At 49.0% G+C, this 14,311-nt stretch overlaps 1 protein-coding gene across 1 annotated transcript in view; it reads left to right on the forward strand.

The window, feature by feature from the left end:
• The first annotated feature begins 3,015 nt into the window (after window positions 1-3,015).
• Window positions 3,016-14,311, forward strand: part of TSPAN11 (tetraspanin 11) — a 67,008-nt gene continuing 55,712 nt past the window's right edge. Inside the window, exon 1 of the mRNA XM_021690686.2 lies at window positions 3,016-3,114. The gene's annotated coding sequence lies outside the window, so the exon portion shown is untranslated. The remainder of the gene's footprint in view (window positions 3,115-14,311) is intronic.

A 14,311-nucleotide genomic window follows, 5' to 3' on the forward strand; every position in this document is an offset into this window, starting at 1 on the left:
CTGTCTCTTACATTCTCAGTTCAATCCTTGGAAAAAAAATATTCTTCGTGTGAACACAGAGTAACTGTACCGAAGACTTCCGACTCATGTCCCATTCTCTTCACTCCTCGCCTGGCCCAAGCCAGACCCCCTTCCCTCCCCACAGATCTTAGATTCTCCACCTGCTCCCTCATCATCTTCAAGTGAGTTCTGTGGAATAAAATGAAACAGAGTAGGATCTTGTTAGTGGAGCCATGGTGAGGGCAGGGCCCGTCCTTCACAGAAGGTGAGGACAAAACAAGACAAAGTCCACAAGTCCAGGAATTCATATGCTAGACCTGTGCAGTCTGGTGTGGCAGCCACTGGCCACGTGCAGCTATTGAGCACTTGGGATGTGCGAAGTGCAACAGAAAGACTACGTTTTTTTGTATTTCAATTAATTTTAATTCAATTTTAAAACTGGCCATTTGGTTTGGTTATTGGGAAGCATAAGTATGTATGAAGCAACTGAGGTTTGTAACTCTACTTCTTCAACCATAACCATTATGAAATCTAAATACAGATCAAGTATTTCTGATGAAAATGTAGTGTCTAAACTCAGATGTGCTCTGAGTATAAAATACACAGCAGAGTTGGAAGACTTAGCAGGAAGAAAACGTACAATAGCTCATTAATAATTTCGATATTGATGTATATTGAAATGAACATACATACTTTAGATATATTGTGTGCAATAAAATTGTATCATTAAAATTAATTTCACCTGGTTCTTCTTTTTACATTTTTTAATGTGGCTACTAGGAAACTGTAAATTACATATCGTATTTCTATTGGTTCTCTGCTCTAGATGTTTAATGTTCCTGGGGATAATGCTGGAGAGGGGATATCCTGGTCCAGGGGCTCATTCATCACTTGCCCTCTCATATTGCTACAAGGTCCCTCCAGAACACTTTCCAACCCTCTCTTTCTGAATTACTGGTTTAATGTTACATTGTGAACATGCACTTCCCCTCATCCTTACCCACCGACAGCATTCTCTCTCCTCCGGCCTGCTCCCCCTTCTCTCCTCTGCCTGGCTTTGGGAAAACCCATTTCTACTGTGAAGAGTTCTTCTCTCCCTCCCCATTTCTGTCTCATCCTTTAACACCACCTTCTCTGACTTTTTCTGGCAACCTCCATCTCTTGAAACTACTTCATTAGAGGTCAAGGTCTTAACAAGAGGTCTGCTTCATTAGAGGTCTTGCAAGAAGGTCAGAGGGAGAGGCCGTCACAGGCTTGCTCAGGCCTCTCTCCTGCCATATTGCTCTGCCTCTCCTCCCTAACGCTGGTGCTCCCTGTTCATGCCCTCTGTCCTCACCCCCTCGACTTCACGCTCCCCTTCTCTCTTGACGCCCCCATCTCAGGTCAGATTTCTGGGAAACAGACTCTGCGTGGAGATGGAGGTCTCGGGAAATAGCCTTGGGAACAATGCCTGTAAGAAAGTGAGGAAGTGGGACTGGACAGAGAGTGAACTTGAACCGAGGTGCAGTTTCCACAGAGGCCTCTGCTAATCCCTTGGGAAGCTCTGGAGCTAGAATAGTCCTTCAGGGTCCTCCCGTCTGAAAGTAAGAGGATGTGCCTTTGTATCCCTGCATCAACTGATCAGACCAGATGCCCCCAAGGAGGGGCAATGTGGCTTATACTCCCTATCCTGAAATGATTCTCTCAAAAGTCTCCCAAAGATCTCTTCAGCTCCAAGTCTAACCTGTTTTCTTGGGTGCCCTCCTCCTGGTTGCCCTCCTCTTCGGTGTCCCTGTAGCCCGGGCTTCTCCTGGATCTGAGCATTCTGCATGAGTGCTGGCCCTCCTGGATGGTGCCAATTTCTTTCACTGGCTCCTTTTCGAGCTTCCACCTGGGCTCTGTCCTCAGCCCGGCCCTCTCTACATTGTCCAAACTCCCTCCATCTTGTCTTCCCTCTGCTTCACAGCACTCCAGGTCTTCCTTCAGACTTCCACACTCAAAGCACCGGCATGGTCCTTCTTCAGACCCCCTCGCTACCCCTCCATCTATGACACACACAGCAAGCTCTGTGGAGCCCCCCGTCCGCTGCATCTTCCACATTCACCCCCATTTCAGGCCTGCCCCTCACAGGGACAACTGCAATCACCTCCTGCGACCTCCACCTGGTCCGCTCTGCTGATTTTTGCTCTGGTGCTATGCTTCTGTCAGCAATCCCTGCTTCCAAAGGCTTCCCTGACCTAGCGCCCTAGTAAATTGGTAACCTTGCTTGCTGTAGTCAAGTTTCAGAAGAACGTGGGTGGATAAGCGCAGGCCTTTGTTACTTTGAGAAATAATATGCTGCACAGGTAGAACAGAGCCAGTTCTCCGCAGCTTCGCACCTGTTCTCAACCAGGGCACGGCCTGTGCTGTGTCTACTCTTCCTCTTTTCTCCAGTCTGGGAGGAGGTCTTGAGGCTTCCTGGGCCCAGGAAACAGAAAGCCAAGCCCATAGTCCAGAGGGCTCTCGCTGGGACAGGGCACTGATGGGAGGCTTCCTTATATATAGGGGGTAGGCAGAGAGAGAGGAGCGGCTCTTTGGGATCAGAGGGGCTTGTCCCTAGAGTCCCTGGGAGCCCCCGCAGGCCAATGTCTCCCCGGACCTGAGCCACGCACCAACCCAGGGGAAGAAAGCAAGACCTGAGAGAGAACACCCCCACCCCCACCCCCACCCCCGCGCCTCCGGGTCTGGGAAAGGGGGAGCGGGGGAGCCGCGGGTTTATGAGCCGAGCCTCCCCTCCTCGCAGGGATCCCCGGGCAACCACACAGCTGCCCCTAACTCCGACTTAATTGGCTCTATGAGCTCCGAATTGAAAAGAGGCCAGCTCCCAAACAAAGACGCGGCCCAGCTCTGGACTTCTGGGCAAGGCCAGCCCGGCTGGGAGGAACGGAGCCTGGGACTCGGAGGGGGCGAGCCGGGAGGGTGGGCGCTCGGGAAGCGGGGCGGGGCGGGCCGGCAGGAAGTGCCCGGGGTGCTGGGCTGGAGCCTGGCTGCCCGCACCCTGACGCTCTCCCGCTGGGAGGGCCCGGAGCGCCGCCGCGCCTCCCGAAGCTCCGGCTACCGTCGCTGCGTGCAGAGCTCGGCGGCCCGCGGGGCCGGGTAAGTGCGGGGGGCGGCGGAGCAGCTCGCGGAGCTCGGGAGGGCCGGGACGGGGGAGGCGGCGGGCGGGTCGCACCCCCATCTCCCTCCCCGTGCCGCGCGGCCCGCCGTGCTGAGTCGGACCGGGCCTGGGCGGTCGGGGGCCAGCCGACTCTGGATGCGGAGTGGGGGCGGGAGGCCTCGGGTTCCTCTGGGTGGACGCGGGCGCGCACTGGGCTCTGCGGGGGTCGCAGCGTTTGTGTCCCTAATTATACTCTTGAGTCACGAGTCCGCCTTTCTGCGCTTATAGCCTTGGGAGAGGGCTCTGGGCTTCTGGGTGTCTTGTGCCGCCCAGCGTGCTCGGTGCCTGTCTGTTTCTCGTCAAAATGTCATTTTCTTTGTCCACCTGGATTCTGGTAGCTGGCTCTTAGGCACAAGCCCGGGGTGACCGGTCCAGAGTAATCCTAGCTAGAATTGTATAGAGTTAGCAGAGTTTGCTAAATGCTGGCAGCTGGTGTGGCTTCTGTGTCCCATGGGGACACATCTGTGTATTTGTGGGGACATGGCTATGCAGGCCCCGTCACCTGTGTTTGCCTGTCCAGTCCTGCAGGTGCAGTTGGCCGGTTTGGTATGGGAAGAAGGAAGATGTGGATGGTTCTAGGGTGTATTTTCCCAGTGGTATGTTCAGTATTGACAAGCGTGAACTGGCTGAAAATATGAAAGGAAGGAGGGGTCAGTCAGTTTGGACAGGAGAGCATCTCACCTTGGGTCTAAATTGCTACAGATCTCTCCAGCATGTGGGCACACAGTATGAGGCAGGGATAGCAAGAAGAGAAGAGGCAGCTTCTGGAAACCCTCCAGAAGCTTAGTACACTCCAGGGCATAAGATGTAGGTGGAAGGGAGAGAGGGAATGAATGTGGTATTAAATCAGGGTGGATACTCTGTGTTTAATCTGTGAGCAGCTTGATGATAGCTACCTTTGGAATCTGGAGCCCTGGGTTTGAATCATAATTCAGTGGTTGTTACTATGTTACTAGTGATGTTCCCTGCACAGGTCTCTCAGTGGCTCAGTTGCTTGTGTGCAAAATGCAATTTAGAACTGCTGTCCTGGGACGCCTGGGTGGCTCAGCCGTTAAGCGTCTGCCTTTGGCTCAGGTCATGATCCCAGGGTCCTGGGATCGAGCCCCACATCGGGCTCCCTGCTCAGCGGAGGGCCTGCTTCTCCCTCTCCCACTCCCCCTGCTTGTGTTCCTTCTCTTCGCTGTGTCTCTCTCTGTCAAATAAATAAATAAAATCTTAAAAAAAAAAAAGAACTGCTGTCCTGCCTACCTCAGGAGGTACTGGAGGCTCAAATTGGCTAATGCCTGGGAAAGTGCTGGGACAGCCTTAGGCTCGGAGGGCGAAGGGCAAATGCTGGGCACATGGGGTGGAGTGTGAGGCTTGGGGAACACTTTGAGGGCCTGGAGCTATTTGGCTGGGGTTAGTAAAGGGAGCCATTTGCATACTGCTTCCCATGATATTCAGCAGGAGTGTGTGCCTAGAGCCCAGCTTTGGACTCTTGGTGTGTTTGATCCATACAGACCTTGCGGTGCTGGAGGTTTTGTATGAAAGCCTTCTACAGCCCAGGAGCAAAACTGGCTTGGCTGGCCTTTAAGTTGTGTAACCCTAGAGCAGCTTGACTTTGCAGGGAGCCTTCTTCTGGGTGAGCCGCCATCTTCCTTTTATCTTCATGCCACCAACAGAAGCAGTAAAGAGCCCTTTCCACAGTTTGAAGCCAGGGACATAAGAGAGGAGGGAGTTTTCCCAAGCAACGTCATGGGTATGGGATGGCAACTGCATGGTGCTGTCTTCTGGGGTACAGAGCCAGACTCAAACCGGCTGAGGAGGGCTGAGAGGGCACTAAGAGTCGTGACAGGCGGCCCTGAACGCCAGGGCGGGTGTGGGGTTTTGTGGGCACTTAGATATCCCCCGTTACAGAGCCTTATTTGCGTGTAGCAGCTGTGTAGTCAACACTGCGAAAGGTAAGAGCCCTGGCCAGGGGGCCTGGAAACCCAGGGTCAAGTCCTGGCTCGGCTCTCAACTTGTGTGTCCTGGGGAACATCACTTCACCTCTTTGGGTCAGCTTCCTCACTGGTCAAAATCAGGGCATCTGTCCAACCAGTTGTTCTGCCCTCCACTCAGGTTTTACTGCCTCAGAGAGGCCTTTCTTCGATCCCCCATCTAAAGTAGCTTCCTCCTGGGCCACAAGCACATTGCCCTGATCTGATTCTTTCATAGCACTTACCATCGTCTGAACTTAGCTCTGCTATCTCCAGCCATACTGGAAGATTCTGGAAAGCAGGGCCCTCCCCCGGTGCTCCTACCTGCTGGCTCACCAGCCCCTGGAACATAGTAGGTACTCAGAAAAGGTTGTGTCGGTGATCGAGCGAATAACTTAATAAGCAGGGAATGGTGGCATGCTTTTCAAATTGTGCTCCTAGGAGCTTTTGAGGGAGGAGCAAGCCCCATAAGCAGGGCCATGGGTCCCTCACTCCAACAGCTGGGGGTTAATCTGAGTTATGGGCTGGCGTCCAGCTAGGATTTCCTTTGAAGAAAGGGCCCTCCCACTAAGATAAAACTGGAAAACCATTGTATCAGAAGACGCCAAGGGGCCTTTTCAAGTCCAAGTTGAAATAATAGTCCTGCAGCTGGAAATAGTGCAGGCTCAGCCCTCAAGGAGGACCAACGGCAGTGATTCAGACACATCCCACAGATCACTTCTGCTTGGCCAGGGAAGTCATCATAGGGTTGTTTTTTTGCAACCGGTTTAATTTCCTGAATTTTTGGACAAGGTTAATATGAAGATGATTTTGCACACAGTCCAGCAACCAGAGGTCCGTGGGAACTCTGAAGTATGTGTGAGATGAGCAGGAGGGGACACTGACTATCTGCAAAGCGGATAAGCCACACTCTGATTGAGAGCTGCCTGTTCAGGGTGACCATGTCAGTCATCATCCTCCCGGGGTTATGTTCCCAGGCGGACTGTCCAGATGTGCCTCCTGCCCAGTAGATGTCACCTCAGCATGCTTTATTCTTGAGTAGTTGGCAGTGGGAAGGAGCCCTCTCTCTGAGCCATTCCTGAGCCTAGAAGACAGCGACGTGATGGCATCCCCTGACCCGCATTTACAGCAGCCTTGTCAGCCCCGAGGTCGTCTCTTCCTGTAAATGCGTTTGCAGGAGGCATTGTGGTTCCCATATCAGCACTGTGTGCCCAGGTTTTTGGCACAGAATCCATGTTGACCACCACCTTTGTTAAACCCCATAGGAGTTAGTATAAGACATGTATACTCTAATATAGTTATATAAAACATAATATTATATGTATGTAATTATGTAAGATACAGTCATGTATAGTATATAATATGTAATACATAACAACATGCTAAATATTATATGCTATTAATATATAAATACATATTATATAATTACATATTATAGTATATACTGTTAGTATTATATACTATATATACTATTACTATTATATATTATTTACAGTACTATATATTATATACTGTATATTACTTTTATTTATTATTATTTATATTACTATATACAATTATTATATAGTACATAATAGTAATATATAGTATCTAATAGTGTGTGTGTGTGTGTGTGTGTGTATATATATATATATAGTATGTACTAAGAGTATATAACATGTAATGGTAATATTATATATTAATAGCACACCCCTTAATGGAGAAGGAGGTTCAGTTGTTTCATTGAGTTGTTTTGGGGGGGTGGCTGAGGGGGGAGACTATGGAAAGAAGTGGAAAGGAGAGAGGGAACACAGACACCCCTGGTAATTCCTGCCGACCATTGACCTTGCTTCTTGTAGCAGTCCCTGCCCTGGCTGACCCCCGTGGGCTCCCGGGCTTCATGAGATTTGTGCTTAGAAGGGGATGCACTGCAGAGTTGAAGGGGAGGGCCGATTAATATGCACATATTCACCCAGAGCCTCCTCTGAGCCTCCAGGCCTCAGAATACCTAAAGATCTGGCCCCTGACCTCAAGCATCTAGTTGTGAGGAGATTCAAGTCACTCCCAGGAAGAGAGGAGAAAACAGCTGAGGGTACACTGCTGGGGTGGCGCTCACCTGAGCCGTAGCTGGAGCTCAGGAAACGAAAGGAAAACTGGTGCAGTGGGACTTGTGGGGGAAGGGCAGAGAGCCCAGCTCCAGGTCAGGCACTCCAGCCTGGAATCGGGGCCCTGCCCCTTCCTTCTGGGTGGCCCTCCGTGTGTTATGTGACCCCACTGAGTTTCAGTTCCTCTTCTGCCAACCAAAGAAAGGACTTCTACTTCCCGGCTGGCCTGGGTACCAATGGATGGCAGAGTTAAGTCCAGAGAGCCCAAATCCGGAGAGGGGCACAGAGCGCCCAGGTGTGGGCTGACCAAGGTGAGCACTCTGGACGAGGGTTTGCGGTAACAAGTGGGGCCTGCCAGGTGGTGACTGCTGCACCACGTGTCCCAGCCCTGATCTTGCGTGCCAGTCATTGGGGGGGTACGCCCGGGGCCAGCCAACCACCCCTTTTCTCCTCTGGCTGTCTTTCCCCCTGGGCCGTTCTGCTCCCCACACAACTGGGGGCAGGATGCGGCTGGACTTCAGCAGCTCCCTCCCACCTCACTGCCCTGTGTACGCATCAGCCCTTCTTAAAGGCTTAAGGGGTTTTACTGCAAAATGCCAAGAATTCAAGAATTGAGGCTGTTACAGAGGTTCAGGAAATGTTAAAGGAAATTGCTCTGATGGTCCCTGATCCGTTTTGAAGTAGTTAAGTTTTGAACTAAAGTAGAGTTCCCTGACCCTCTTTGATGGCAGACAGCAAGGGAGAACCCCGCAGTGGTTCTCACCTGTGTCCTGACTTCCAGATTCTTCTTATTATTATTATTTGAACAGGGATCTCGTGTTTTGAAAGATTTTTGTCAGCCACACTTAAGTGTAAATGAAAATTTGTTTCTCCATTGGAAACAATTAATCAAAGACCATAAAAGTGGTAGTGATTTCACTACCCAGGGTCTACTTCTCCCCTTTCTATCATTTACATTTTTAAAAGATCAGTTTAGGGACATCTGGGTGGCTCAGTCAGTTAAGTGTCTGCCTTTGGCTCAGGTCATGATCCCAGGGTCCTGGGATCGAGCCCTGCAACAGGCTCCCTGCTCAGTGGGAAGCCTGCTTCTCCCTCTCCCACTCCTCCTGCTTGTGTTCCCTCTCTCGCTGTGTCTCTCTCTGTCAAATAAATAAATAAAATCTTAAAAAAAAAAAAAAAGATCAGTTTAGACCATTTAACCAACAGATTCTAGTGTGTTGAAAGGCTCAGAAGAGAAAAGAACAAAGAACAGGATTGGGCTGGTGTTGTCCAGTTTGTCTGAGGTTTGGAACAGATTGCAAAATTATAAAAAGTTTTCCATTATCCTGTTTGATCATGTAGGTATGGTAACTAGCCTCTGAAGCTTTTTTTGACAGGCAAAGGCCCACGTTTCTCTAAGTGCTCGTGAAAAGTTGTAAAGACATTTCTCTCTCAGACCCTCCTTCTGCAGACAAGTACTACGGTTCTGACCCTTGGAAAACAATGTCCTGTACTATGGCTTCAGGGTTATATTCCTCACCACTGCGTGAGGATAGAAATTTACGTTTATTGACTTTTTATCCCTGGCAGCTAGCACCAAGCTGGGCAAACAGTGGGAATTCGGTCAGTGTCCACAGAATAGATATTTCAGGAGGGAGCTTATCAGCCATCAATGAAATTGTGCCTCAGGGAGAAGTACCTCAATGAGGGCTGGCTACATAATTTGTCGGACCTGGTGCAACATGAAATTGTGGACCCCTGGCTCAAAAGGCAGGAAAAAGTGTCATTAAAAGTACTAAAATGTAAAAGCCTTTTCCTGTCTTCCATGGTCTCTTTCTTAACTTGTCACGGTGGGTTTTATTTGCTCCTCAATGGCATTCTAAGAGAAATTAAAATTTTAATTTAGTTTTAATCATTAGCATGAATTTACTAATTCATCTTGATATCATGCAATGCCAGTTTTAAATGCAAGTAGGGGCACCTTGGCTGGCTCAGTTGGAAGAGTGTGCGATTCTTGATCTCAGGGTCCTAGGATTGAGCCCCACGTTATGCGTAGGGATTACTTAAATAAATAAAATAAAATAAAATAAAAGCAAGTATATGAGCATTTAACTCATATGTAGAATCACCCAAATCACACAGTCATATGTCCTAGCTCATGTTTTGTTCTTCTCAACACTGGAAATGATACACAAAATGACCTTGATGTTTTTATTTCCCTTCTTGATACATGCACCTTCTGTCAACACACTGTCACACCCCATTTTCAGCCTAAGGGAAAGAAAGGGCTGAAAAGAAAGGCAACCATGCCCAACATGGACACGGGCTTCACTTCCCTTCTGTTCATCATTTTCAGCTTGAGGAGATGACTAATGCAGGAAATGCCACAAATAGGGAAGGACAGGGTACCCATAGGGGTCCTTGGTTGCTGGTGTTTCTTCCAATGCATCACTTGCTTTCTGCACTTGAATCCAGCTCTGGTTCCAGCAGAGAGCCTGACCTCCCTGGGCCATCAGCACCCCCTTGCTCCATGAGAAACCGAACACCTTACCTTGTACTCGATTTGAGGCTCCTTGAGCATCACGCCTGGAGGACCCCCGGGAATTCTGTGCTCATGGGGCATCAAGGATCAAATGAGATCAGCAAGGAACAGTGGACACACACACTGTGCATTTCTGTCTGCTCACAGTCATGCCCACCGTCCCACGGGGCTTCACTTACAAAACACAGGCTCAAAGATAAAATTATTAAAAATTCCAAGATGCCAACAGCAGCACATTAAACCAAGTGCAAGGCCCTTCTCAGCACGGGGCAGTGTGAGTCTGTGCAGAGAGCCTGCTCGGGAAGCCAGCTGGGCTTCAACCCTTGACCTTCCGTTTTGGTCCCATGTTTAGATGGTTCTGGTCCACTTGGGATAGAATACGTCCTTTAAACGAGCGGGCCATTCAGGTGCCCTCAGATTCCAGTTAGTCATTTAGATTTTTGGAAAATAGCGAAGGCTTCCATCTCCTTATCCAGGTCTCCATCCTTCTGCTTTAAATCATTTACATTTTTAAAAAGTCAGCTTGGATCATTTACTCACAGGTTCTAGTGTGTTTAAGAAGCTCAAAAGAAAGGACCAAAAGACAGGAGTAGAGGGGGGCATGGCCCATTTTGTCTGATGGTTGGAATGCACCAGAAAGCAAAAAGCTTCTAGGAGTTCTTACGTCTGTTCAAAGACATTGGCTAGCTTGTTCTAGGCATGCCATTTTTATACCGAAACCAAGCAGATGGTTTGGGATGGGGAAGGGTGTGGCTTAGTTAGCAAGGGAGAAGGTGCCCTTTAGGTGACTCCACATTTTGGGGTGCTTTTTGCACACAGAGAGGCTTAGGGAAGCCAAGCCTTCCAAAAGAAATAAGTCCCTCTCTCTGTGGGGAGAGAGGTGAGGCAGGGAGACAGGAAGTTAGGACTAGAGCCAGAATGAAATACTCAGAAAGCAATTAACACCTTCTGATAGCTTGCTGCCGGCTGAGGGCTTTTCAGTGGGCTGGAAACCTCAAGTTCCCAGCGAGTTCTAGGAAGCAAGTACTGGTACCACGAACTGAAAAAGGAGTTCTTTCCACCTCTTTTCTTTCTTTTTTTTTTAAATATAGAAAGACCTGTTAGAAGAAGTAGTTAGAGAGAGCAGAGAGACCACATTTGTACCTTTACTCCCTTTAAGTTGGCCTACCTTCTACCTGGGTTTTAATTTATTGTCTAAGTAATGCTAATTGTAAATAGCTATTTTCATTATTAAATTTGACAGTTGCATGACATGCTATTCTCCAGGGGTCCGCAAACTGTTTTGTATGAGCTGCAAGCTAAGATTATGTATTTAAAAGGTTGAAACAAACAGAAGAACAAAGAGGACTACATGGCAGAGACCATGGGGCCCGCAGAGCCGGGGAGATTTGTTAACTGGTCTTCTAACAGAAACAGTTTGCAGAGCCCCAGGCCACCCACCTGTGGTTACGGACAGCTCAAGGACCCAAAAGCACTAAACGTGGGCACAGGGGCTAGCCTGTGCTAGAGGAAGGCCTAGCCTCCAAACCACGAACCGCGGTCTCTCGGGCGCCACCCTCTGAGACCCCACTTTCATTCCCCCGGGCTGCAGCCTGGGAATCAGGATTTTTACAAAGTCCTCAGGTGGTTCTGGTGTAGCTAAGGTTGAAAAGCACTGCCCCAAGGGCAGTTGTTCTCAAAGTGGAGTATGGCAGAACCAACCTGAACCTGCCCAGCCAGGCAAACATCCTGTCCCACATGCATGGGGTAGAGAGCGCAGAAGGACAGGGGGAGGCTGGCCAGGGGGCACAGCAAGGCCTCCAAGTCTTGCTTTGCAATCTAAGGCTGGAAATAACTGGAACTGTTCTACTTACAACTGAGGCCCTGGAAGGTGAAGTGAGCTGCAGGAACCAGAACTTGGGATAAGAATAATACCACCAACAGCAATAATGAATCCCTCCCTTGTGAAAGTTATCCTTAACAATAATTTTAGCCTTGGGCTCTATTTCTCATTACTACATAGGTTTGTCTTTTAATTTACAGAAGGTACCCTTTTGGTAAATTCAGGGGTTTAAGCCCACCTCACAGTCGTGAATGTTGAGGCACACCTAAGTTAAAGACCTTCCCCAGATCCCACAGCTAACACATGGCAGAGCTGAGATTCAAACCCAGGGAGGTCTGGCCTCAAAATTGGGGGGGGTGGGGAGGTGGGGAAGTTTGCCCATGATCAGGCATGATGTGGCATTTCAATAAATCTAAACTGGGTGAGCTTGTGGACATAGAAAGCAATTATTCCCTGCTCTCCTTATTCTTGCCCAGTGTCTCGTGCACCCTTGACAGGAGGTGAGCCCACACCATCCAAAGGTTGGATTGCTGACGTGCCATCTTAGAAAGAATTCAAGGACCAGAAGCTAAAGATTCCATTTAAGTTGTTGAGAATGTAGTTGCTACCCACAGAGCTGGCTGGATCTTTAAATTCTTCCCTCCTCATTTTGGAAATTAGCAGCCAAAGTTGCACATAAATATTACATACCACATATTATCATCACTATCAATAATAATGAGGCATCCTTTTAGAGTTCTTCACACTTCCAAAGCACTGGAGGCTTGTTATTTCCTGATGTCCTTGAATTAATAGGCTCGGTAACAACCAGAGGCAGTGGGAGCTCAGAGATCATGGCTGTTGGCAGCACTGGGAGGCTGCAGTCCTCCCAAAGCCCAAGCACTGGGCTGAGAACCAGAATGTGCACTTGAGGGCCAGCTCTTCTCAAACTTACTCAGGGAGAAAGCAGAAATGACATCTACCTTCTGGGTGTCTCTGGCCAACATATGGGAGCAGACCAGCTCCTTCTCCATCTTCTAGTCCTGGGACATGCAGGCGACTCTCCAAACTTCAGGAACAACGTAGAGATGCTGACGGTGATGAAGTAATTAGTACGTGGTTAGAGAGCCAATGTACACAATATCTAGACTGTTCAGATATCAAGTCCGTTTCTATAACATCCTCCCTCTGTAACTCATGGAACTAAAAGTTCTTCCTTCTTTTTTGGAAAGAATTAGGGTAACAGTGTGGGGGTTGTTGGTTAGTTGCCATGTGAGTGCATTATTTCCTTGCCCAGAAAGGTCAAATATCTTTAAAAAGACAAGAATCTGTGTGTTTGCTCTCCTGCAGGGAGAAGATTTTAATACTTTCCAAGGGGGTTTCTATGTCCCTAGAAAATATGTTTTCACAGGGCTGAGATGAGGCAACGTGGTTTATTTATCAGGGAGCTTAGCAGCTTCCACACTCTCTTCAGTAAATTACATCACTTTCTGGACTTAAGACCTAAAAGATTTACATCCAAGTCCCAAAGTGAAAATTGGAATTTAAATTTGGATGCGTAAATGTTCTCTCCCTCACCCTCCTATACATAAGCACACGGTTCTGTCGGTCCATGTGGTATGGAAGAAAGCAGTCTGAACCAGGGTCTGGATACCTGGGATACCAGCTTCTAGCCCCATCTCTGCCTCCTCTGGCATCCCTGGGGTCCACAGGGGCCCTGATCCTGTGCCTAACATAAGACCTTTCTCCTGGGATTTGATAATCCAGGTCTTGTCTACAGCTACTCCAAATACGAATCTTAACTTTTTGGTTGGGGGAATTCATAAACCTCTTTGGGGACCTGCTAACACCTATGGAACCCCAGTACATAAATAGTAACATTTTTTCATATAATTTCAGGGGCCTCCAACTTAGAACCCCTTGGAAGGAATGGTCTTTTAGGTTTACTTGCTAAGCCATGGTGTCCTTCTCCAAAGACAAGACAGGCATTATTTTGAAAGCAAAGGAGACATTGTACAAATCCTACTCTCTGGGAAAGGAGACAAGTTTTTATGTCATTGAGGCATTTTTTTTTTAATTTCCTGCTGCCTGGAAAGGATTGTCTGTGCCTTTCTGATTCCCAGTGAGCAGGTTGTGAATGTACTTAAGCACCAATTAGTGTGCAGCATAATGAAAGCTTCTTCGCGGGCACCCCTCCTTCCACCCCAGAGCATCTCTGCCAGAGCACAGAGCCTTCTGACTACCCTCTTCTCCCCACCCCCGCCCTCCAATGGAGGCTGCTACCACTGGCGGGGTCGGGAAGGAGCAGGCGGCACAGTCAACCAGTGCTTGACTGGCCTTCAAGGTCACTCTTTCTGGGGTCCTTAAGGGCCTTCTTATCCCCGTAGGACAGAGGAGGACACTGGCTTACCTACATAGGACCGACCTGCCCAAGTTCACATAGCCAGTAAGAGTGACAGTAATTTTCCCTTCATATATGTAACAGCCCAAACTGTTCATCAGGGAACCAGGCATCAGGGAACCAGGCTCACGTTCCTATTCACTCCCCAGCTCTCTCCTCCTAGCACCAGGGACGATGGAGGGAAGAAAAGCCCCCCTCCCAGCCACACTCAGGATCATGCATCAGCTGTCACACAAGGACCACCTCCCTGAAGCTCACAGGTGTCCGCTGTGGGGCTCAAGCAGTGTCATTTCCCAGCCGGCTCTCAGAAACGATCAGGTCAAGTGAATAGTGGCTGCAGCTGGGGACTTGGGGAGGAAGCTGCACTGGGC

The sequence above is a fragment of the Neomonachus schauinslandi genome, chromosome 5 (genome assembly GCF_002201575.2).
Source record: "Neomonachus schauinslandi chromosome 5, ASM220157v2, whole genome shotgun sequence".
NCBI lineage: Eukaryota > Metazoa > Chordata > Mammalia > Carnivora > Phocidae > Neomonachus > Neomonachus schauinslandi.